General features: G+C 42.1%; 1 protein-coding gene and 1 pseudogene across 1 annotated transcript in view; one reads left to right on the forward strand and one right to left on the reverse strand.

Moving 5' to 3' along the window:
* OCA2 (OCA2 melanosomal transmembrane protein) overlaps positions 1-23,827 on the forward strand; it is a 424,483-nt gene that overhangs the window by 116,069 nt on the left and 284,587 nt on the right. The window lies entirely within an intron of this gene.
* Positions 2,151-4,487, reverse strand: LOC124517297 (aryl hydrocarbon receptor nuclear translocator-like; annotated as a pseudogene).

The following is a 23,827-nucleotide window of genomic DNA, read 5'->3' on the forward strand; positions in this document are numbered from 1 at the left end:
ACACTGAGGACAGGGATAGGCTTATATCCTTTCCTTTACCACTTGAGACCTCCCAGGGTGTGGACCTGATCTAGCACTGGGGAGGGATGGGAACCACAAGGGGCAGGTGGCATCAGGGCACATCTACTGGGGACAGGGAGAGTGATGGGAGCAGTGGGATATTTCTTTCTCCCATCTGTTTTGCTTCTATGGTCTAGCTTGGGCAAGTCTCTTGATAGTACAGTACAGTTTCATTGTTCTTGAAAGTTATTTTATTTGCTGACAATGTGTTATTTTCTTTTACAAGTGGAAAACAAATATTTTGTTTTAAAATCTTTGCTACATGTCATTATTTTTATTACTGTAAAGCTCAGCACAGATGCCAGCAGTACAGAAATGGCCAAGAAGAAAAAAAAATAAAACCCTGAAGGAAAATCAGAAACAAAACCCCCAGAGCCTCGTCTCCCTCCCCTCTCCTTCCCCAAAAGCCCTATAATAACTGTACAATATTATAGTCCTGATCACATTTAAAAACAATTATTAAAAACAAGGATTCCATTGGAAGCTCAACTTTTTGGATTCTTAAACTGTGATATAAATATATATGTATACGGTATGTGTGCACATAGAATAAAAAAAAATCTCCTTTTCACCTCCACTACCTGGCACCAGACTGGAGACAAAAGGGAGGGAAACCCAGTAATGATGTTCTCTCAGCCTCTCTAAGGCCATCTATGCTCCTCAGTCTCCTATGGCTACGTTTAATATGTCTTCTCCTTATTAATTCAGTCCTGCACTTAAGATACTGGCCTGAGCCAATTAAAAAAAATGGCTGCTACACATGACTGTTACCTGAGAAATGTACAGAGAGAGAGTAATAACCTGTATCTGCATTTATATGGCTATAGTTAACTCTGTGACCCTGTTAGAATGGGAGTCCAGGCCCCATCTATCACATGGATTCATACCCTTGTATCATAAAGCAAAATCCAATCTTAAGATTGGAGGGAGCAAAGAGGAGGAACTATAGGTCCAAAACAGACCCAAGTCTCAGTTTCTAGTCAGACTGAACTGGGAATGGGATGAAGGAGGCTACTTTGCAAGACTTGGTTTAAACTCCAGCAGTGAAGATTTCCCTGGGACTGCTAATCCAAGAAGTTGAGTTTCCATGCAGAAATAACCTCTACAGAACACACATCATCTGTGATTCTCACAGAAAAATGCAGCAAGTATGGCCAAGTATGGGGTTTTAAAAGGGGGTTATCTTCACACCCTAAACATCTGTAATGTTTGCAGATATTCTCTATAAGGTGAGAGCACCAAAAGCAGGAATGACCCAGCTTTACTACTAAATATGTTCGATGAGAGACAAGCCATACCAAAAGACTTTGTATATCTGCTTAGAGTTGCATATTGGCTGGGGATAGATGTAAGTGCAGCAAAGATGTTTGTTTAAATACTCTTTGGCTGCAATACTAAGTGGAAAATACATAGAAGATTTAACTCCTTAGGACTCTTTGAAAATTACATGGAAAAACAAAGATAAAATCTGAGACAAATTCTGCATAACTCCCTAATAGGGAGAAAAAGATAGAGAAACACACATGTGCATGCACGTACACACACACACACACACACACACACACACACACACACACACTCTTTCCTTCTCCCTCTCTCACTTCCTCACTCACTAGGCAGCAGAAAGAGCCTATGCTCACTTCCTAAAGCCATACAGGTATATGTAACCTACCATGTTTCATGATCTTCAAATAGGAGGACATTTCTCCTCTCCCCAACCTTATTCACAATTTCTTTCCCAAAACAAGCCACAGTATCCAAGGCAAATAGTGGATGAATGGATGTTAGTTTCTCTAACCTGCCTATTGACCCTAGCAAAAATCATTTCTGCAGAAATCTCTGGTCAGGAGGTGTAAGGAAAGGCATTCTTAACTTCACCCAGCCTCAGTTTTTCAAAGATCCCCAAAGCCTTCAGGATTCACCCCATTTCTTCTCAGAGGCAGGAGGGCAAGGAAAGGCCAGAAGGGGAAGGGGTACACATTAGGGGTGAGGGAAATGATGGGAGAGGGACTTTTATTTTCTTTGCAGAAACATTTGCTTTTTAAAAACAAACAGTGACTTTCCTCCCCCACCCCTTATCCTCACCCCAATAGTTCTATTCTGAAAAGGAGGGAAACATAATTAGGTCAGGAAATTCTTCATTGTTGTAGCTGTTGCTCTGGTCTCCCAGCATGGACAGCATCTCCTGGAAGACCTCAGGCGGGCCAGGTTGCTATGCTGATAGCTGTTGCTCTCTAGAACTTGAGCGATGATGAGGCTGCTGGCCCTGTTCCTGTGGCCAGACTTACACCCTCTGCTGTCTGTGTCTGGAATTGTCCTGTAGTCTGTCCAGTCTCAGGAGCAAAGTTGGATCCATGATTGGTGAGACTAGGGGAGGCAGCAGCACCAGGTGATGCAGTTGAAGCACCAGGGAGGGACATGGGGCTGAAGGAGGACGGAGTCTGAAAGCTTCCCATACCAAACTGGGAAGAACGAGTCTTGGCTGTAGCCTGAGTAGCCACCTGCTGGGCAGAGAAGTCTGGGCGGGTGCTAGGGTCCAAGTTGGGGCTCCTTGGGGTGAGTTGGAGTGGTGGGAAATCTGGGCCAACATCTGCCCTGCAGAAGCTGATGGCTGGACGATGGTTACAGGAGAGGCCAGACCACTATTTCTGAAATTCTCTGCCGGCCGGGGGTGGGGGTAGGAGGGAATGTGTTGTCCTGTGAGAATAGCTGTTGGATGGCAGGGACAGTGCTGGAGGAAATGCCTTTACTCTGATCTGCACTGATGTTGGAGTAGATTTCTGAAAATCTTGGATCTCTATCCTTGGCAAACAGACCATCTGACTTCTCAAGGGGCTTACTGTGTTCTGGCCCTGTGGTTGTTACAGGCTGAACAGAAACCTGGGAATGACTGTAGCCAGCCAGTCCATCGCTTCCTGATACCACATCCAATTCTGTTTGCTGTTGATGCTTCCTGGATGCCAACTGCCCTGAGCCCATCTCTAAGGGTAAATTAGCCATGGGACCTACCTGTGGTCTCTGGATTGTGTTGGACAGTGTAGGCCTTTGTTGATGGCTGGAGTTCTTCACATTGGTGTTGGTACAGATGGTGTACTCAATTTCATCTGAGTAAGTGTTCTGGAAAGTAAAGGAGCTGGTTCTCATCCAGAGCCATTCCCGGTTCTTAGACCAGAACCGGAACATGACAGACAGCACTTGGCCTTTTAACTTAACCACTTGTTACAAGCTGTCTCTTAGAAGCTGTTGGTCTTCAGGATGAGAGAATTCTACAATATTCTTTCCTAAGAGTTCCTGTGGTTGGTAGCCAACAGTAGCCACACAGCGGTGTTCCACAAAAGTGAATATCCCCTCAATGTTGTGCCATGAGATGAACTCTGTTGGTTGACAAATGTTACTCATGTCTGTACAGTTGGGAGAACTGGTTACCTGTAGTCTGCCAATGGCCACTAGGCAAAATTTGCTCCCCTGGCCAGCCTCTGGATCGTCATCTGGGAGGGAGACACCTGCTGGGGGCCAGGCCTTGATATAGCCTGTGCAGTGGACCACCACAAAATGAGGTTCCCCATTCTTCACAGAGCCAAGTCCATTCCTGCATCTGTTCCTCACAAAGCTCAGTCTATTCATGGAGACTGGGTCCACAGAGCTATTGCTACACCTTCTACAGCAAATAAATGATCTCCTTGAGCCCATACACATCTTCATGGAAGACTGTTGGCCTTCCTTTTTCACTGTTCCAGTCTTCAGGTCTGGAAGGATACGCCCTGTCAGGTCATTTTCTGAAGTGGAAAGCTGATCATGAAGTTTGTCCACATCATCTGGATGCACCTGATCATAGGGTGTGCTACCAAACCATTCAGACTGGTTCAAAACAGGGGTCACTGAGTCAGAGATGTAAACTACCCGACCTATCTCACATGAGACAATAAACAGAAAGCCATCCGCTGCCTCCAAGATCAAAGGTTTGAGTTCCTGATCAGTGAGGAACGAAGGCTTGTAGGTGCCATCAGTGGATGTATTCCCAGTTCCTCACAAGGAATTCATGTGAGAGACTGCCATGGGTAAGATGGTTAGCTTGTCTGGTTTTTGAGCCAGGGCACTACAGGTGGGCACCATGTCTGACAGTTCTGTGATGTAGGCTGTCATCTTGTTCTGTTGCCCCTGTTCAATTTCACTGTGATTTTCCCTGGTGAGTCTCTCTTTATCTGCAGAGCTCTGCTCATCATCCAACCTGGCAAGTCACTCCTTATCATTAGACATCTGATCATCATCACACCTCAAAAATTTACCTTCTCCATCATCATCAAAATCCAACCCTGGTCACCACTTAATAGCCCTGTGGACAATGGCTCCTCCACCTTGAATCCCAGCCCCAGGGTTTCCTGAGGCAATGGCTGGACCCAGTGATGGTACATCTGATGTCATTTCTGGGTAGCTCAGTTGGTTAAGCATCTGACTCTTGATCTCAGCTCAGGTCTTGATCTCACAGCTGTGAGTTCAAGCCCCACGTTGGGCTCTGCACTGGTTGTGAAGTTGGGGTTAGCAGCAGCGGCTGCCTTGGCCACAGATGCCACTACCTACGCACACACCCCCCCCAGTGGGAGGAGCCACCACCACCGAACTGGGGGAAGGGGGAGGGGAGAGCCACTCCCCAAACGCGGTACCCTACAGCCACCACCGCTACCACGGAATCCAAGATCGACAATGTGTTATTTAAAAGATTCTCTTTTGGTATTCTACAGAACTCTTCCCTCTTTTCCTCATTTCTTCCTTTCTCCTTCCTTCCTGTCTGCCTGCCTGCCTGCCACTTTTAGAGCACTGGAGGTCTGGAATGCACAGATTTCTAAAAATTTCTAAATTGACACATAACATCGTGTAAATTTAAGGGGTACAACATCTTGACTTGTACATTTGTATATTGCAGTATGATTACCACTGTAGTTTAACCAACATTTCTATCACAGTTACATAATTATCAATTCTTTTATGTGGTGAGAATAATTAAATCTAGTCTCTTAGCAACTTTGAAGTTTATGATACAGTACTGTTGACTATAATCACTATGCTGTACATTAATTAGTTCTCCAGAACTTACTTGCCCTCTGGTTGCAAGTTTGTACCCTCAAACATCTCCCCAGTTGCCCGCCCCCCACCTCCCCCCGTCCCTGGTAACCACCATTTTGCTCTGTTTCTATGTTTGGCTATTTTAGATTCTACATATAGGTAAGTTCATACAGTAATTTGCCTTTCTCCATCTGACTTATTTCATTAGCATAATGCCCTCAAGGTCCATCCTATTGTCACAAATAGCAGGATTTCCTTTTTCTCACGGCTGGATAATATTCCATTACACACACACACACACACACACACACACACACACACACACCATATCTTCTTTATCCATTGATGGACAATTAGGTTGTTTCAATATTTTGGCTATTGTGAATAATGCTACAATGAACATGGGGGTGTGAATATCTTCTTGAGTCCTGTTTTTATTTCATTTGGAAGTAAAGGAAACAGACATACCTAATGTGGTATTTTCATCCTGTGGTGAAAATAATTTCCATTTGATGATATGTGACCATAGAGCAGTCATTTTGGAAGAATGTTAAAAGGAAGTTGTGGGAAACTTCAAACAACATGTTTTTCTAAACTCTATTTCAATTTTTAGGATATAGTCACATGAAAAAATAGTGTTTGGTAACATCCTAATTCCCTAAATGGATCTGTGGAATTGTAGCCACCTATTGTGATTCTCCAAAGCCAGAAGAGTTAACAACTGGCATATTTCTTTTACTGTGGTAGCTAAGCTTCTGTAGTTTCTTAGCAGAAATGTTTGTAGTATGCAATAGGAATTTGTACCTTATGAACTTAGCCCTGAAAATTCAGTGACACAATTATTCTTATTTTCCTTTTTGAGGAGAAACCTAATCTGTCCTCCTAGGCAACAGAGGATCAATTGGTGACTGGATATGTTTTGTATGATTGAGGACTGCTGCAGATGACACCTTTAAGCTCCAGGATCTATAATTTTGTGTAACATAAGTCATGCCAGAAAATTAACTCAGTATTATGTGGGTAATACCTAGAAAGAAAATATATGATTTGTTCATATGCATTCTCCTTAGGTCACACAGTACATGAGGGGCCTTTCAAAGGGAATATATCATATAAAAACCAGTAATGGTAAAATATCAGCAAGAACAAACAGCCAGGACTGACAAAATACACATAAGGGCAAAAAAAAAAAAGTGGGCATTGGAGGCAGGGTACTAGGGCACAGTAGATTGCTTCCATCTGCTCACATGCTATCTTCCAAAGCAGGGTGAGGGCCTGGGGTCGGGTGATGTTTGGGAGCATATAACACAATCTACCCCAGTCCATCCACTGGTCACAATGGTTGCCTCTGCACCCAAATATACAACCTCCCTACAAGATGCACTAAAGCTGTCACCCTATTCAGCCTCCTGGTCCAATCTGGGAGCTACAACCTTTGAGTAGGAATTCTCTGCCTCTCATTCACACTATGAACCAGTGTAAGATAGGGATGCCATACAACCCACTTCTCACCCTGGGAGGGCACTGTGAGGAAGCACACAGGCTTACAGGGAACCTACACAGGTGGCATCAACTAATAGCCTCCCATTCCAGCATCCACCTCACACCTCAAGCCCGCATGTTCCGGCATCTACCTCTTACCTCACAACCCCCTGTTCCAGGATCCACCTCACATCTGCCAGTCCCTGTTCTAGCATTCACATCTCGCCACACAGTGTCCTATACCAGTATTCCCTCTCACCTCATAGCCCTCTGTTCCAGCTTCCATTTCTCACCTCACAGCTCCATGTTCCAGCTTCTACCTCTCACCTGACCAGCCCCTGTTCTAGCATCTGTTTCTCGCCTCACAGCCCAGTGTTCCAGCATCCACCTCTCACCTCACAGCCCTGTGTTCCAGTTTCCACTCCTCACCTCACAGCCCCATGTTCCAGCATCCACCTCTCACCTAACAGCCTTTGTTCCAGCATTCACCTCTCACCTCCCAGGCCTCTATATTCCAACATTCACCTCTAACCTCACAGCCTCATGTTCCAGAATCTTCATCTCACCTCACAGTCCCATGTCCAGAATTCATTTCTCCCCTCACAGCTTCTATGTTTTAGTATCTGCCTCACCCCTGTGTCCAAACCTCCAAGCTCATTAGGTACATTTTTGGCTTCTTGTTTGTCAGAGGTGACCCTCTTATTAAATATTTTCTATCGTATCAGTTGAGTTGCGATTTTTCCTCACCTTGTATATTAGTATTTTTTATGGACTACTGCCCAGTCTATAAAGCCTTGCTACCTATTTTAGGTTTTAGGTTTTTGTACCTGGAGTGTCATACTTTGGGGCCAATTTCCAAATTAGTCAGCATTTTCTATGTCCACAGCCATCCAAACATCCCAGTGACTTAACCTGTTGCTTTCTGCTCTGCTGGGATCTGATGACAGGACTGTTGCCTGCACAGAACCTCTGAAGCTCTGCTCAGATTGGCATTTGTTATTCTGTTCTGAATAATAGTAATTCTAGATAGGCACACTTTTGGTTTCATGGAGGAAAACCTTATTAATAATAAGGGAAAGCAAATATAAGGAATTAAACAATTATGGTAAACATAAAGAGGGAGAGAAGTACAGAGAAGAGCAAAGAAGGCTCATACATCAAATTGGGTACTCACAACATCCAACCTTCTGTCTGGGGAAGCCCCTCAAAGAACAGCCCAGGTGGAGTCTTGATTGAGGGTGCTGGGTGGAGCATCCTCCCCTCAGGTGAGACTTCCAACTAACTATTCCCGCCAAGGCAATATGTATACTACCCATGTGTTGTTTATGGTTAGTCATTAAGTTTGCCTTAGTGCATACCCAAGCGAGCTGGGGCTAGGATACTTTTCTCTGTTTCTCTTATCATATCTCACAATCTTTGGAGTCTATACATCTGCATATTTCTCTTCCCTCCCTGATCCATTCCAGGGGGTCAGCCTGGTCTGGCTCAAGGAGGTGATGCATGTTAATCCCTCTTGGCATCAGGAACAGAAGGGCCAGTTCTGATCCTAAGGCAAGATATGGAGTACAAACCAACTAAGCCCTCCATGATTGTGTATGTGTGGCTCTGGGCAGAAATGCATGACAAATCACACAAACAACTTCTATACGGAACACATGCCTGCTTGTGTGGCCTCAGTGGACTAGCAGGACTAGACATTGGCTCCCAGATAACCTGCAGCCACTCCCAGGGTACATGTTCTTTTGCCTGTTCTTTCTGGTTGCCTCTTGAGAGGGAAAGCCCAGTAGCAATTAGGTTTTGGAAACATTGCAGAAAGGTATATGTGTATGTATGTTTAACCAGCATTTGCCATGCCTATTGTGTCACAGGGTTTTATGTTGAGCTAGGATTATCAACACATCAAGGAACTCAGGATCTTTGGAACACACTTAACATTCCATCCATTTTCCATGTCATGTGAGACTCAGTAGAGAAATGGCTGAAAGTGCTGCTAGTGAGAAGGGAGCCCGGTGGTGGCATGTAGGGTGAGAGGTTGTGGCTTTGGTGCCAAGTGCCTAAGGATCATTCAAGCCCAGGGTAGTCAGTCTGAGGATAGGGTTAGGCTGAAGGCAGAGAACACTGATTCAAAGTGAGGATAGTGTTTAGATTCCAAGGCACTGGTTCTAATGAAAACCTGGGTCATTTGATAGTGTTCACTTTCTGTGTGTGTCTCTCTCTATTCTTTGCTCCCTCTCTCTTATCTTTTTCTTCTCATTCTTCTTCCTCTTTTCTTCCTTCTTGCACTAGTGTAAGGCTACATTGTCATAATAGCAGAATCTGTAGTTTTTTTTTATGTGACAAAATAACTGGAATAACTGAATATAATTGATTTAAGCCCTTAACTATATCATAAGGAATGCAATTAAAGTAGAACTTTATCATCACCCATGCAATCTACTTCATAAGACATTGAAAGTGGTTACCCACATTAACAGAGGTTCTGTGATTGGCATGACACCTGTCAAGGTGGTTGGAACCTACATTGCCCAGAATAGTTTATAAACATTTTGGAACAACTTTGCCTGTATTATTTGTAAAAATAATAGTTAAAAAGGCATTGCATCACGTAAAAGTGATCTCTGTGAGCACTGTTGAGAAAACTTGCATTTCAATGTGGATTTTGAGCTTAATTTTAGATTTCTGTAGTATATCACACGTAACAGACAAAATATAGAGATATATTCTTGCTTGTGAGAGCTTTTTCTAAGTGATTTGCAATCTCTGAGCAGAATGCATTTAGGTGCAGACTTCATGAAATTATGTACAGTGCTTTAATTTATTATCTTTCATGAAGATTTCAATGATTTTATTTATTTATTTTTTTTATATGAAGTTTATTGACAAATTGGTTTCCATACAACACCCAGTGCTCATCCCAAAAGGTGCCCTCCTCAATACCCATCACCCACCCGCCCCTCCCTCCCACCCCCCATCAACCCTCAGTTTGTTCTCAGTTTTTAACAGTCTCTTATGCTTTGGCTCTCTCCCACTCTAACGTCCTTTTTTTTTTTTTTTTTTCTTTCCTTCCCCTCCCCCATGGGTTCCTGTTAAGTTTCTCAGGATCCACATAAGAGTGAAACCATATGGTATCTGTCTTTCTCTGTATGGCTTATTTCACTTAGCATCACACTCTCCAGTTCCATCCACGTTGCTACAAAAGGCCATATTTCATTTTTTCTCATTGCCACGTAGTATTCCATTGTGTATATAAACCACAATTTCTTTATCCATTCATCAGTTGATGGACATTTAGGCTCTTTCCATAATTTGGCTATTGTTGAGAGTGCTGCTATGAACATTGGGGTACAAGTGCCCCTATGCATCAGTACTCCTGTATCCCTTGGGTAGATTCCTAGCAGTGCTATTGCTGGGTCATAGGGTAGGTCTATTTTTAATTTTCTGAGGAACCTCCACACTGCTTTCCAGAGCGGCTGCACCAATTTGCATTCCCACCAACAGTGCAAGAGGGTTCCCGTTTCTCCACATCCTCTTCAGCATCTATAGTCTCCTGATTTGTTCATTTTGGCCACTCTGACTGGCGTGAGGTGATACCTGAGTGTGGTTTTGATTTGTATTTCCCTGATAAGGAGCGACGCTGAACATCTTTTCATGTGCCTGTTGGCCATCTGGATGTCTTCTTTAGAGAAGTGTCTATTCATGTCTTCTGCCCATTTCTTCACTGGGTTATTTGTTTTTCGTGTGTGGAGTTTGGTGAGCTCTTTATAGATTTTAGATACTAGCCCTTTGTCCGATATGTCATTTGCAAATATCTTTTCCCATTCCGTTGGTTGCCTTTTAGTTTTGTTGGTTGTTTCCTTTGCTGTGCAGAAGCTTTTTATCTTCATAAGGTCCCAGTAATTCACTTTTGCTTTTAATTCCCTTGCCTTTGGGGATGTGTCGAGTAAGAGATTGCTACGGCTGAGGTCAGAGAGGTCTTTTCCTGCTTTCTCCTCTAAGGTTCTGATGGTTTCCTGTCTCACATTTAGGTCCTTTATCCATTTTGAGTTTATTTTTGTAAATGGTGTGAGAAAGTGGTCTAGTTTCAACCTTCTGCATGTTGCTGTCCAGTTCTCCCAGCACCATTTGTTAAAGAGGCTGTCTTTTTTCCATTGGATGTTCTTTCCTGCTTTGTCAAAGATGAGCTGGCCATATGTTTGTGGGTCTAGTTCTGGGGTTTCTATTCTATTCCATTGGTCTGTGTGTCTGTTTTTGTGCCAATACCATGCTGTCTTGATGATGACAGCTTTGTAGTAGAGGCTGAAGTCTGGGATTGTGATGCCTCCTGCTTTGGTCTTCTTCTTCAAAATTCCTTTGGCTATTCGGGGCCTTTTGTGGTTCCATATGAATTTTAGGATTGCTTGTTCTAGTTTCGAGAAGAATGCTGGTGCAATTTTGATTGGGATTGCATTGAATGTGTAGATAGCTTTGGGTAGTATTGACATTTTGACAATATTTATTTTTCCAATCCATGAGCAGGGAATGTCTTTCCATTTCTTTAAATCTTCTTCAATTGCCTTCATAAGCTTTCTATAGTTTTCAGCATACAGATCCTTTACATCTTTGGTTAGATTGATTCCTGGGTATTTTATGCTTCTTGGTGCAATTGTGAATGGGATCAGTTTCTTTATTTGTCTTTCTGTTGCTTCATTGTTAGTGTATAAGAATGCAACTGATTTCTGTACATTGATTTTGTATCCTGCAACTTTGCTGAATTCATGTATCAGTTCTAGCAGACTTTTGGTGGAGTCTATCGGATTTTCCATGTATAATATCATGTCATCTGCAAAAAGCGAAAGCTTGACTTCATCTTTGCCAATTTTGATGCCTTTGATTTCCTTTTGTTGTCTGATTGCTGATGCTAGAACTTCCAGCACTATGTTAAACAACAACGGTGAGAGTGGGCATCCCTGTCGTGTTCCTGATCTCAGGGAAAAAGCTCTCAGTTTTTCCCCATTGAGGATGATGTTAGCTGTGGGCTTTTCATAAATGGCTTTTATGATCTTTAAGTATGTTCCTTCTATCCCGACTTTCTCAAGGGTTTTTATTAAGAAAGGGTGCTGGATTTTGTCAAAGGCCTTTTCTGCATCGATTGACAGGAACATATGGTTCTTCTCTTTTTTTTTGTTAATGTGATGTATCACGTTGATTGATTTGCGAATGTTGAACCAGCCCTGCATCCCAGGAATGAATCCCACTTGATCATGGTGAATAATTCTTTTTATATGCTGTTGAATTCGATTTGCTAGTATCTTATTGAGAATTTTGGCATCCATATTCATCAGGGATATTGGCCTGTAGTTCTCTTTTTTTACTGGGTCTCTGTCTGGTTTAGGAATCAAAGTAACTCTGGCTTCATAGAATGAGTCTGGAAGTTTTCCTTCCCTTTCTATTTCTTGGAATAGCTTGAGAAGGATAGGTATTATCTCTGCTTTAAACGTCTGGTAGAACTCCCCTGGGAAGCCATCTGGTCCTGGACTCTTATTTGTTGGGAGATTTTTGATAACCGATTCAATTTCTTCGCTGGTTATGAGTCTGTTCAAGCTTTCTATTTCCTCCTGATTGAGTTTTGGAAGAGTGTGGGTGTTCAGGAATTTGTCCATTTCTTCCAGGTTGTCCAATTTGTTGGCATATAATTTTTCATAGTATTCCCTGATAATTGTTTGTATCTCTGAGGGATTGGTTGTAATAATTCCATTTTCATTCATGATTTTATCTATTTGGGTCATCTCCCTTTTCTTTTTGAGAAGCCTGGCTAGAGGTTTGTCAATTTTGTTTATTTTTTCAAAAAACCAACTCTTGGTTTCGTTGATCTGCTCTACAGTTTTTTTAGATTCTATATTGTTTATTTCTGCTCTGATCTTTATTATTTCTCTTCTTCTGCTGGGTTTAGGCTGCCTTTGCTGTTCTGCTTCTATTTCCTTTAGGTGTGCTGTTAGATTTTGTATTTGGGATTTTTCTTGTTTCTTGAGATAGGCCTGGATTGCAATGTATTTTCCTCTCAGGACTGCCTTCGCTGCGTCCCAAAGCGTTTGGATTGTTGTATTTTCATTTTCCTTTGTTTCCATATATTTTTTGATTTCTTCTCTAATTGCCTGGTTGACCCACTCATTCGTTAGTAGGGTGTTCTTTAACCTCCATGCTTTTGGAGGTTTTCCAGACTTTTTCCTGTGGTTGATTTCAAGCTTCATAGCATTGTGGTCTGAAAGTATGCATGGTATAATTTCAATTCTTGTAAACTTATGAAGGGCTGTTTTGTGACCCAGTATATGATCTATCTTGGAGAATGTTCCATGTGCACTCGAGAAGAAAGTATATTCTGTTGCTTTGGGATGCAGAGTTCTAAATATATCTGTCAAGTCCATCTGATCCAGTGTCTCATTCAGGGCCCTTGTTTCTTTATTGACCGTGTGTCTAGATGATCTATCCATTTCTGTAAGTGGGGTGTTAAAGTCCCCTGCAATTACCACATTCTTATCAATAAGGGTGCTTCTGTTTATGAGTAATTGTTTTATATATTTGGGGGCTCCGGTATTCGGCGCATAGACATTTATAATTGTTAGCTCTTCCTGATGGATAGACCCTGTAACTATTATATAATGTCCTTCTTCATCTCTTGTTACAGCCTTTAATTTAAAGTCTAGTTTGTCTGATATAAGTATGGCTACTCCAGCTTTCTTCTGGCTTCCAGTAGCATGATAAATAGTTCTCCATCCCCTCACTCTCAATCTAAAGGTGTCCTCAGGTCTAAAATGTTCTCTTGTAGACAGCAAATAGATGGGTCTTGTTTTTTTATCCATTCTGATACCCTATGTCTTTTGGTTGGCGCATTTAATCCGTTTACATTCAGTGTTATTATAGAAAGATACGGGTTTAGAGTCATTGTGATGTCTGTATGTTTTATGCTTGTAGTGATGTCTCTGGTACTTTGTCTCACAGGGTCCCCCTTAGGATCTCTTGTAGGGCTGGTTTCGTGGTGACAAATTCCTTCAGTTTTTGTTTGTTTGGGAAGACCTTTATCTCTCCTTCTATTCTAAATGACAGACTTGCTGGATAAAGGATTCTCGGCTGCATATTTTTGCTGTCTAGCACCCTGAAAATCTCGTGCCAATTCTTTCTGGCCTGCCAAGTTTCAAAAGAGAGATCAGTCACGAGTCTTATAGGTCTCCCTTTATATGTGAGGGCACGTTTACCCCTTGCTGCTTTCAGGATTTTCTCTTTATCCTTGTATTTTGCCAGTTTCACTATGATATGTCGTGCAGAAGATCGATTCAAGTTACGTCTGAAGGGAGTTCTCTGTGCCTCTTGGATTTCAATGCCTTTTTCCTTCCCCAGTTCAGGGAAGTTCTCAGCTATAATTTCTTCAAGTACCCCTTCAGCACCTTTCCCTCTCTCTTCCTCCTCTGGGATACCAATTATGCGTATATTATTTCTTTTTAGTGTATCACTTAGTTCTCTAATTTTCCCCTCATACTCCTGGATTTTTTTATCTCTCTTTTTCTCAGCTTCCTCTTTTTCCATAACTTTATCTTCTAGTTCACCTATTCTCTCCTCTGCCTCTTCCATCCGAGCCGTGGTGGTTTGCATTTTGTTTTCCATTTCCTTTAAAGCGTTTTTCAGCTCCTCGTGACTGTTCCTTAGTCCCCTGATGTCTGTAGCAAGAGATTCTCTGCTGTCCTGTATGCTGTTTTCCAGCCCAGCGATTAATTTTATGACTATTATTCTAAATTCACTTTCTGTTATATTATTTAAATCCTTTTTGATCAGCTCATTAGCTGTTGTTATTTCCTGGAGATTCTTCTGAGGGGAATTCTTCCGCTTGGTCATTTTGGATAGTCCCTGGTGTGGTGAGGGCCTGCAGGGCACTTCCCCTGTGCTGTGGTGTATAACTGGAGTTGGTGGGGGGGGCCGCAGTCCGACCTGATGTCTGCCCCCAGCCCACCGCTGGGGCCACAGTCAGACTGGTGTGTGCCTTCTCTTCCCCTCTCCTAGGGGCAGGATTCACTGTGGGGTGGCGTGGCCCGTCTGGGCTACTTGCACACTGCCAGGCTTGTGATGCTGGGGATCTGGCGTATTCGCTGGGGTGGGAAGGCAAGGTGCACGGCGGCAGGGGGGGCAGGCTTAGCTCGCTTCTCCTTAGGTGATCCACTTCAGGAGGGGCCCTGTGGCAGCCGGAGGGAGTCAGATCGCTGCCGGAGGTTTGGCTCCGCAGAAGCACAGAGTTGGGTGTTCGCGCGGAGCGAGCAATTTCCCAGGCCGGAGCCGGTTCCCTTTGGGATTTTGGCTGGGGGATGGGCGGGGGAGATGGCGCTGGCTAGCGCCTTTGTTCCCCGCCAAACTGAGCTCTGTCGTCCGGGGGCTCCGCAGCTCACCCTCCCTTTGTCCTCCAGCCTTCCCGCTTTCCGAGCAGAGCTGTTAACTTATGACCTCCCAGACGCTAAGTCGCGCTTGCTGTCGGAACACAGTCCGTCAGGCCCCTCCGCTTTTGCAAGCCGGACTCGGGGGCTCTGCTTGGCCGGCGAGCCGCCCCTCCGCCCCGGCTCCCTCCCGCCAGTCCGTGGAGCGCGCACCGCCTCGCCGCCCTTCCTACCCTCTTCCGTGGGCCTCTCGTCTGCACTTGGGTCCGGTGACTCTGTTCTGCTAATCCTCTGGCGGTTTTCTGGGTTATTTAGGCAGGTGTAGGTGGAATCTAAGTGATCAGCAGGACGTGCGGTGAGCCCAGCGTCCTCCTACGCCGCCATCTTCCCAGAATCCACCAAGATTTCAATGATTTTAAAGTCAAGTGCATTAAAAACCATTTTTGACCAATTAGAAAAATGTTCTATGTATTGCTTTTCCCAAAACTAGAAAAAAACAAGACAAATGAAACCTGCCTTGGAATGGTAGTGAGAAGGAAAAGAACTTTGCATCTTGGCAACCTGCCTCATTATATTAAACAAGAGTCAGGGAAATTAACATACACCCAAATAGGCTGCTTAGAACTTACTTAAGGCTCCATGCTGTTTTGAAGTTTGTTGATCTGCAACATTTTCCTTTAATTCGTTCTTGCTCTTCTTTACTCTTTCTCATACACACACATACAAAGCAAAAAAAAAAAAAAAAAAAAAGATGTGCATTGTTTGGGCAAGTAGTTGGTTTGTTTTAAATGAAAAATGATGAGATTAAACCCAGACCCCTCCTGAGCATGACCCAATTGCCTGGCCCTGACTGCTGGCACATCCTCTCCTTTCCTTCCGCCTCTGACACTGCAAAAGGGGTTGCCTTTTGGCCCTGGATGCCTATTCAGGCCTGAATCTTCCTCTTTCTCTGGGTGTCTTGTGTCCTGACTGTGTCATACCTTCAGGCCTCTCTGTCCCAGGACCTCAATCACTCTGTTTACTAAATACTCATTTCTTGTTTACAGGGACTGGGCATACCAGTCTCTGTATTTACTGAGTCCTCAATGCCAGGAGCAGTGACCAGTGAATGGACTGTTGTTGCTGTGCTATTTTTCAATTAAAATGAGCATCGTGTGAATGCTCCTTATATTTTGATGGAATTAATTTCAACATTCCAGATTTAGGAAGATATTGCCATGGAATTCTGGAATGAGAAGGGTCTTTGGGGTCATCAGATTTGACCCCAAATATTCTTATTCTTTATTTATTTATTTTTTTACTGTAAGTGCTATGCTGAATAGGATCCTAAGTTCTATCCTCGACTTAAATTTTGCAATGACTTGGAGGAGAGAAGCAATGACTTTTTTAAATTAAAGTTTTAATTTTGACATAACTACATATTCACATATAGTTGAAACAAAGAAATACAGTGATTTCCTGCACTCTTTATCCACTTTCTCTCAAGGGTAATGTTTTGCAAATTGTGGGGGTGGGAAAAATTTCCCTTCTTCCCTCCTATGTGCTTTGTCTGGTCTGGGAACCCTAAAGTTTCCCAGAGCCAATTCCAAAATGGTCTCCCCCTAGCATCAGGCTATTCTCAGATACCAGCAGGGTGTCTGAGAACTTAACTCAATTTATGACAGTATCTACTCAGTGCTAGCACATCAGATTCCACAGGTTAAGTGTTCCATGCCCAACCCCAACTTCAGAAACCAGTCATAAGCCCCTGGCTTCTGACAAACTTGCAACAAATTAGAGATTCCAAAAACCTCCTCCTTAGGTTTGATTAACTTGCTAGAGTGGCTCACAGAATTCAGGGAAACACTTATTTTTATTAAAGAATGTGAAGAGATACATTGGGCAAGGTACCCAACAAAAGAGTTTCTGTTCTTATGGAGCATGGGGCCCAGCTTGGTGGCATGTGGAAGTGTTTTGGTTCCCCAAGCATGGAAGATCTCTGAAAACAAGGACCAAAAAGCTATCATTTTGTGTTTTTATCGAGGCTTCATTACATAGTCATGATTAAATAAGTGATTGGCCATTGGCCGATTCAGCCCCTCTCTAGAGGTTGGGGAGTGGGGCTAACAGTTTTAATTCTCTAATCACATGGTTGGTCCTCCTGGCAACCAGCCACTGCCCTTGGATGGGGTCCAAAAGTCAACTTCATTAATGACACGACACCCATTTCCTCCCTCCCTCCCTCCCTCCCTCCCTCCCTCCCTTCCTTCCTTCCTTCCTTCCTTCCTTCCTTCCTTCCTTCCTTCCTTCCTTCCTTCCTTCCTTTTTCCTTCCTTCCCATTTAAATTTTTTGTTTAAATTCCAGTTAGTTAACATACAGAGTAATATTAATTTCAGGTGTACAATATAGTGATTCAACACTTCCATACAACACCTGGTGCTCATCACAACAAATGCACTCCTTTTTTATTTTAAGTTTTTATTTAAATTCTGGTTACTTAACATACAGTGTAATATTAGTTTCAGGTGTACAATTTAGTGATTCAGCTCATCCATTGAACACCTGGTGCTCATCAACATAAGTGCACTCCTTAATCCAGTTTGACTTTCATAGGTCTGAAATGTTTTTAAGAACTGTAGATGAAGACTAGATATAGCTGGGAAATAAATGTTGGTCATCTGAGTGACAAAAGATATTTTTTTAATTAGTCATTATATCACTATGTCATTGTGTCAGTTGGTTTGATAATTAAGTTGACAGAAGATAGATTAATAGGAGAAAACAAACTAATTTTGTACATGTAGGAGCCCCATAAAAACATGAGACTCCAAGATATGGCCAAAGAAGGCAGCTTTTATACCTTTTAGACAAGAAAATAATAATTTTGTGAAGAATTGACAAGACAAAGGGATTTGTCTACTACTTGGATAGTAAATTAGTGAAGTAACAAGTCTTGTTTATATAGCCTTTTCAGCCCTAAATTCCTGATGAGGATGGCTTCTATCCCAGTACAGGAAAAGTACCTTTCATATATGAGATTTATTTTTTCTTTTAAGGGGATCAACAAAAAGTTCAGAGTATCTTTCTTGCAACAGCTGTTTATTAAGTAACTTTGATTCAAAATAATCAATATGCCAAAATGGCATATTTTGGGTCTGACATATTTGGCTCCTCTTTACAGAACTGTAGTAGAATATTACAACCAGGACATTAACATTGCCACATTGAGGATACAGAACATTTCCATCCCCACAAGGATGCCTTATGTTTTCCTTTTGTACCCACACCCAATTCCTTCCATTTCTTATAACCCCCTTCTTACTGACAATTACTAATCTTCCCACCATTTCTATAATTTTATCATTTCAAGAATGTCCAAATTGAGTCATACATTGAGTGACATTTTAGAATGGGTACTCAGTGTAATTCTGTTGGAAGTTCATCCAGGTTGTTGCATGTATCAGTGGTTTATACCTTTTCATTGCTGAGTAGGATTCCATAATGTAGATGTTCCATGGTTTGTTTAACCACTCAACTCTTTAAGGACATCTGGGTTATTTCCAGTTTGGGGCAGTTACAAATAAAGCTGTGATGATTATTCATGTACTGATTTTGTGTGAACACAGGTTCTCATTTCTCTGGAATAAAATGCCCAGGATGGAATTGGTGCATAGTAGGGTAGTTGCACGTTTAGGTTTTTGGACCATTTTACATTCCCACCAGCAATGTGTGAATGAGCCAGTCTCTGCATCTTCACTAGTATTTGGTGTTGTTTCTACTTTTTATTTTAGCCATTCTCCTAGGTGTGCTGGGAAGTCTCATTGTTTCTAGCCCTAAAGCCCCTTCAGGACTCTGTGGGAGAAACATCTGCCTGCCCTTTTTTCTCCCTCCAACTTGTTCTGAGGTACAGACCCATGGCTGTGTTTCGTTCCCCCACAGGTGGATTATGAACTCTGTGAGGGACACTGCTGGCTTTAGTTTCCTGGCCATTCCCTGAGCACAGTTGTCTGTCACTGCCTTGACATTGTGCCTTGACTGTTACATGAATAGGAAATGCTTGCTCACATTTTGGAAGCACTGGCCTCTTCAAGGGGTCATGTGAGGGGATGGGGTGGTTTTTACTTCAAGAGTCCCTGGTGGGTGGGCAGAGGGGCTCTCTGCCATGTCCTGGGCCCTGAGTATCCATCTGTGCTGAGGGAAGAAGGGCCTGCCATGTCCCATGACTGGGTCCAAAGCCTGAGGCTCCAGGTGATCTATCCTTCAAAATCAAGGTGAAGATATTCATACCCACTGTGCTTTGCTGGGCATACCAGGTGCACTGGAGCCCACATTGCAAAGTGGTGTCAAGTAGCACTGGCCTGCCCTTTGAAATATTTCTGTCATACAGGCTCTTGCACTCTGGGCCTAGAATGGGAGGGGCAGCCCTGATGATCTCTGAAATGTCTTCTGGGCTATTCTTCTACTGTGTTGGACAGTAGGTTTTGGCTTTTGTTTAGATGGCTGACTAATCTCCCCACTGTCTTGATGAATAACTCCTAGCTTTCCATTGTGATATCAGATCCAAACTGATGTCTTTATGAAATTTGGCCATATGCTTTGTGTATTCTTTTGAAGCTTTCTCATTTCTTTTAGTTTGGATAGGCTGAGAATTCCACATTTTAAAGTTTGTCTTCCTTTTTAATTAACTGTTCCATCTTTAAGTCACTTCTCACTTCTCTCATTTTACTCAAAGCTGCTCCTGCAACCCTTTGCTTAGAAGACTCATCAACCAGTTAGCCAATTTCATCCCTTACAGGTTCTACCTCTCACAACTAGGATACAAACACAATTCAACTAAGTCCTTGGCCAGTTTATAACAAGAATTTCCTTTTCTTCATTTTCCAATAACATGTTCCTCATTCTGTCTGATACTTCCTCAGAATGGCCTTTACCATCAATAGTTCCACCAACATTTTATTCTCAACTACTTAGGTATTCTCTCTGAAGACTGAGACTTCTCTTCAGATGACTCTCCTACTTCTGAGTCCTTGCCAGAATTGTTTTTAATGGTCTATTCACAGCAATTAAGGCTTTTCCTAGTGTGCCTCTTCAGAGTCTTCCACTCTCCACCTATTACCTAGTTCCAAAGCTGCTTCCATATTTTTAGGTATTTTAGCAGCATCCTCACTTCTCAGTTTCTTAGGGCTGCTATAACAAAATGCAACAAACTGGGTGGCTTATAAATGACAGGCATTTATTTCACAGATTTGGAGGCTGGAAGTGCAAGTGCCAGCCTGCTCAGATGAGGGCCCTCTTTTAGGTTTCAGACTTCTCATTGTATCATCATGTGATGGAAGGATCAAGAGATCTCTCTGTATCCTCTTTTATAAAGGCACTAATCCCATTCTGAGGATTCCACCCTCATGACCTCATGACCTCCCAAAAGCCCACCCTCTAATACTATCACTTCAGGTATATGAATTTTGGGAGGACACAAGCATTTAGAACATAGCAGCAACCATTAGCATGGTACAATTTTATTTTTTTAATTTAATTTTTTATTTTTAAAATTTACATCCAAATTAGTTAGCATATAGTGCAACAGTGATTTCAGGAGTAGATTCCTTAGTGCCCCTTTCCCCATTTAGCCCATCCCCCTTCCCACAACCCCTCCAGTAACCCTGTTTTTTGTCCATATTTATGAGTCTCTTCTGTTTTGTCCCACTCCCTGTTTTTATATTATTTTTATTTCCCTTCCCTTATTTTCATCTCTTTTGTCTCTTAAAGTCCTCATATGAGTGAAGTTATATGATTTTTGTCTTTCTCTGACTAATTTCACTTAGCATAATAGCCTCCAGTTCCATCCATGTAGTTGCAAATGGCAAGATTTCATTCTGATTGCCGAGTAATACTCCGTTGTATACATATACCACATTTTCTTTATCCATTCATCCATCGATGGACATTTGGGCTCTTTCCATACTTTGGCTATTGTTGAGAGTGCTGCTATAAACACGGGGGTGCAGTGTCCCTTCAAAACAGCATACCTGTATCCCTTGGATAAATGCCTAGTAGTGCAATTGCTGGGTCGTAGGGTAGCTCTATTTTTAATTTTTTGAGGAACCTCCGTACTGTTTCCAGAGTGGCTGCACCAGCTTGCATTCCCACCAGCAATGCAAAAGAGATCCTCTTTCTCTGCATCCTTGCCAACATCTGTTGTTGCCCGAGTTGTTAATGTTAGCCATTCTGACAGGTGTCAGGTGGTATCTCATTGTGGTTTTGATTTGTATTTCCCTGATGAGAAGTGGTGTTGAGCATTTTTTCATGTGTCGGTTGGCCATCTGGATGTCTTCTTTGGAGAAGTGTCTATTCATGTCTTTTGCCCATTTCTTCACAGGGTTCTTTGTTTTTTTGGGTGTTGAATTTGATAAGTTGTTTATAGATTTTGGATACTAACCCTTTATCTGATATGTCGTTTGCAAATATCTTTTCCCATTCCCTTGGTTGCTTTTTCGTTTTGCTGATTGTTTCCTTTGCTGTGCAGAAGCTTTTTATTTTGATGAGGTCCCAGTAGTTCATTTTTGCTTTTGTTTCCCTTGCCTCCAGAGACGTGTTGAGTAAGAAGTTGTTGCGGCCAAGATCAAAGAGGTTTTTGCCTGCTTTCTCCTCAAGGGTTTTGATGGCTTCCTGTCTTACACTGAGATCTTTCATCCATTTTCCATGGTATAAGAAACTGGTCCAGGTTCATTCTTCTGCATGTCACTGTCCAGTTTTCCCAGCACCACTTGCTGAAAAGACTGTCTTTATTCCATTGGATATTCTTTCCTGCTTTGTCAAAGATCAGTTGGCCATACATTTGTGGGTCCCTTTCTGGGTTCTCTATTCTGTTCCATTGATCTGAGTGTCTGTTCTTGTGCCAGTACCATACTGTCTTGATGATTACAGCTTTGTAGTATAGCTTGAATTCTGGGATTGTGATGCCTCCTGCTTTGGTTTTCTTTTTCAAGATTGCTTTGGCTATTTGGGGTCTTTTCTGGTTCCATACAAATTTTAGGATTATTTGTTCTAGTCTGTGAAGAATGCTGGTGTTATTTTGATAGGGATTGCATTGAATATGTAGATTGCTTTGGGTAGTATCAACATTTTAGCAATATTTTTTCTTCGTATCCAGGAGAAGTGAAAAATCTATACGCTGAAAACCTAGAAAGCTTATGAAAGAAATTGAAGAAGACACAAAAAAATGGAAAAAGCATGATACAATTTTAGAATATTAATTCATCCCATAAAGATCCCTAGGGCCCATTTGGAGTCAGTCCTTATTGTTACCTCCAGCCACAGGAAACCCTGATCTTTCTGTATCTCTAAATTAACCTTTTCTGGACAGTTCATATAAATGGAATGACACAATGTAGTCTTTTGTGTTTCACTTTTTCACTTTGCATAATGCATTTTGGGTTCATTCATAATATAGCATGTATCATTAGCTCTATGTTGTAGCATATACTACATTTTGTTTATCCACTCATCATGGATAGACATTTGGAATGTTTCCAGTTTTTTGCCTATTTTGAATAATGTTGCTATGAACATTTATGCTTTATGTGAAGCGTTAAAAAGATAAACTGAGGTATAGTACATTTTTAAGAGTTTATTTGACCAAAAATCAGTTAGAATTGGGCAGTGCCAAACTGGAAGTGGTTTGAAGTGCTCTATCAACAGGAGCTATGGGAAAGACTTTTACAGAGAAAAGGGGGAAAGCAAAGTAAAAAAATGATTTGATTGGCTATAGCTGAAGCATCTGCCTTATTTGGGAAGCCTAGTTAGCTGTTTATGATCAGTTGTTCTTAGATTTTGATTTCTTTTTTTCCCAATGTTTATTTATTTGGAGAGAGAGAGAGGGGCATGGGGTGGGGTAGGGCAGAGAAAGAGGAGAGAGAGAATTCCAAGCAGGTTCTGTGCTGACATGGCAGAGTCCAGCAACACAGGGCTCAATCTCATAAACTGTGAGATCATGATCTGAGCAGAAATCAAGAGTCAGATGCTAATCAACTGAGCCACCAGATGCCCTATAGATTTTGATCTTTTAGTCTTGAGGCATTTATTATAGGCTTAGATTTTGGTTTGCTTATGTAGGCTGCTAAGGCATTAGAACCACTTCTGTATTTAATGGCCTCATTTAATTAATTTAATAGGACATATATTTTCATTTCTCTTAGGTAGATTCCTAAGAAAGGAATTTCTGGTCATATGGTAATTTATTATTTAACTTTTTAAGAAACTTCCAAACTTTTTCATGAGGGCTGCACCATTTTATATTCCCACCAGCAATATTTTATTTTATATTTTTTAATGCTTGTTTATTTTTGAGAGAGAGGGAGACAGAACATGAGCGGGGGAGGGGCAGAGAGAGAGGAAGACAGAATCTAAAGCAGGCTCCAGGATCTGAGCTGTCAGTACGAAGCTGGACGTGGGGCTCGAACCCACAGACTGCAAGATCATGACCCGAGCTGAAGTTGGATGCTTAACTGACTGTGCCACCCAGGCACCCCTCCGACCATCAGTGTTTGAGGTTTCCAATTTCTCTGCATCCTTGCCTTTCTATGAAGATATTTTGTCTCAGAAATTCCATGTCCATTTGAATTATAATTAAATAGAAAACATACTTTCATGATTCAGTGGTAACACTGAAATCTCAATTAGATTAAGCATTTGGCTATGTACCTTTGGTTTAATAACAGTGTCATTAATTGGGAAGAATTGATATATGTTGTAGAACTAATGGTCTACTTTCCTCAGGATTATATGGTAAATAATTAATGACAATTTACTGCAGGCTTCCTTATAGAATATACGTTAGCCTTCTGCTTCTATT

This window comes from Lynx rufus, unplaced genomic scaffold (genome assembly GCF_022079265.1).
Source record: "Lynx rufus isolate CCGP_SWC_20201006 ecotype Redwood Valley unplaced genomic scaffold, mLynRuf1.p SCAF_21, whole genome shotgun sequence".
In the NCBI taxonomy this organism is placed as follows: Eukaryota; Metazoa; Chordata; class Mammalia; order Carnivora; family Felidae; genus Lynx; species Lynx rufus.